Here is a 2,500-nt window from a genome sequence, read left to right as displayed (position 1 = left end):
TTATTTTGTAAACGAATTTTTACCTATCATGTGAGTAAATTGCAATGCCTATTGCTATGTAAGTAATTGAAATTGCTATGTTTTATTTTTCATTGTAGTTCTTTATCTATTTTTTAATGAGCCTGTTGAAACCGTGTTTAGGCGCTATAAAAGCGGTAGAACAGTGGGGGGGGGGGGGGGGGGGTTAACAGACATATACCATCGGTAGTAAAACCTGTGTCGTTTGCTATGTTTACCAATCACTGTCATTGTTTACATTATGACGACTATCCGAGAGGCGTGGTTATCTAGATTTCTTTTACAGCCATTGCTGTCTTTAATAGGGTTCCACAGTCGTGACGTCACTTCTCTTGTAATGACGCATAGTATCTTAGTAACTGATTCTAAACAATCGGAACAATGGCGGACGCCTTTCGAAATACTCCGTGAGCATAACAGTGAGAGAAAAATATCATAAATCTGATCACGTTTTGACTTTTATTATAAATTCTAATCACATGGCTTGTGTAAAAGTTCTAGCCAGCATGAAGAATAAAAAATACCGATTTTCTTTGTTTAGAACCAAGCTGCTCGTTGCTGGGCGGACGTGACATCAGACTATTGAATCCTGTTTCTTTTGTAAATATTAATTACAACCGAGTTCTGGTCCTACCTTATTCCAAGGGTCCTACCCTTTTAACTTTCTTCAACTTCACATGACAGGACTGTGTAGTCCTAGTCCATTGTTATCACCATGCATGGGTGGGCAAGGGTACAACACACAGTTGTCATACACGCTGTCTGGGATACACACACGAATGTCCATCAAAGAATAATAACATTGGCATTCCTGTTTTGTTCGCTGAACGTGACAGCCTGTTGATATTTTTGGAGATTGGGATTTACGTTTTTAAATTATGTCATTCTTTAAGAATGTTTTATGTACAGTTCGTATCTACTGCCTTATAATATTGTGGTGACATAATTATTGAGTTCCAGTTGTGACTTTTCATTTATTATGTACGATCAGAGAGAGGGAGAGAGAGAGAGAGAGAGAGAGAGAGAGAGAGAGAGAGAGAGAGAGAGATGATGGATGCTTTACGTAAAATACTTGCCTGTTCTGTTCGCCAGATAAATCTTACCAGTCCCCAAAACTAAGTGTTAAATAACTTTCTTAATCTGAATATGAACGTTACTGGAAGTCGACTCAATTCTGATTATTGTATTCGAGGGCGGAGAGAGTTGTTGAAAGTGACAGCCTTTAATATTTATTTATTTATAATCTGTTAGAATGCCGAAAGTGAATCGATTCGCCCTATTGGCGGTCTAAATACAATAACAAAGTGTAGAGTGACGTCAACTTCAATATTTCTCTAAGAGCTGTTGTTTAATTAACCGACGAACATTGCGCAAATCGCCACTATTTTGTATTCTTCTATTGCTGTTTCCTGTGTCTTGGAGTAACGATAGAAAATTAAGAAAACTAAAAGGTTTTCTAACTAGGACTATAAAACGGTAAGGATAGGTTATTCTTCTACTGTGGATACAATGAATTAAAGATTTTAAACTTGATTTGAACGCATTATGCATGGGTCGTTGTTTCGTCCTGCTCTGGACGACCCAAATTTGAATCATTTCTTTGCTCACGATCTCTCACCGGATTCAGGTGTAAAATGAGTACCCTATACGACCATGTGGTCTTGTGGTATGACACTGGCTTTCGGATCGGAAGGTCTTTGGTTCGAGCCTCTCTCTGCGCATAGTTGAGTCATTGGAAAAGGCTTTTTACTCATATTCTCTCACCGTACTTAGTTGTAAAATGAGTACCTGACCGTTGACAGAGTTGTCTCTGTCATAAATAAAAATTGTAATATCGCCTAACAGGCGTCATGTCTCGTTCTACATATTATGTGCTACTGTTTGTCAAGCACCCTTTATAAAGCGCATTGAACACGTTTAGTGGATATTGCGCTATATAAAAGCTCTCAATACTTTTGCGTGTTTTTGTTAAGGGAGGAGGGGTGTCGCAAGCCCCGCAAGTCCTTTAAAAAAATAAAACAAACGAAACAATTGATGTCGTTGTTCGACTTTTTTGGCCTTGTGGTATGACACTCGTCAAAGAACCTAGAAATCGTTGGTTCGAGTCCTGCTGTGGACGCCTCAATTTTGAGTAATTGATAACGACTTTTAACTCCCAATCTCTCATTGGACAGGTGTAAAATGGGTACCTTAGTCGGTAACAGCTTTGTCACAGTCAGTAAGAAAATAATAACACGTTAACAAAGTAATGAGCAGGCACTCGTGCGAAATAAAAATTTGAAACAGGTGTCTATGAAATATCAATTGATAGGCGTTAGGTCCCGCCCAACATGTTAACAGTTGTCGTATGCTTGGGACAGCATGCAAAGCACTTTCAACGCGTTTAGTGGATAAAAAATTGAGCTTTTATATAGCCCAATATCCACTAAACGTGCTCAAAACGCTTTACAAGGGTCCCTGACCAACAACAACACGTAACATG

General features: G+C 38.7%; 1 protein-coding gene across 5 annotated transcripts in view; it reads left to right on the top strand.

Annotated features, from left to right (window-relative positions):
- Nucleotides 1-2,500, top strand: part of LOC144975383 (uncharacterized) — a 41,851-nt gene that overhangs the window by 7,423 nt on the left and 31,928 nt on the right. Inside the window, exons 1-2 of one of the 5 annotated variants that reach the window (XM_078919399.1) lie at nt 772-926; nt 1,111-1,494. The exons of 1 other annotated variant lie outside the window; for it this stretch is intronic. The gene's annotated coding sequence lies outside the window, so the exon portion shown is untranslated. 3 more of the 5 variants (XM_078919401.1, XM_078919402.1, XM_078919400.1) reach the window with 3 other exon arrangements.

The sequence above is a fragment of the Berghia stephanieae genome, chromosome 6 (assembly GCF_034508935.2).
Source record: "Berghia stephanieae isolate SIO BIC M18660-M18661 chromosome 6, UCSD_Bste_1.3, whole genome shotgun sequence".
NCBI lineage: Eukaryota > Metazoa > Mollusca > Gastropoda > Nudibranchia > Aeolidiidae > Berghia > Berghia stephanieae.
This window is presented reverse-complemented; position numbering and strand designations above follow the sequence as displayed.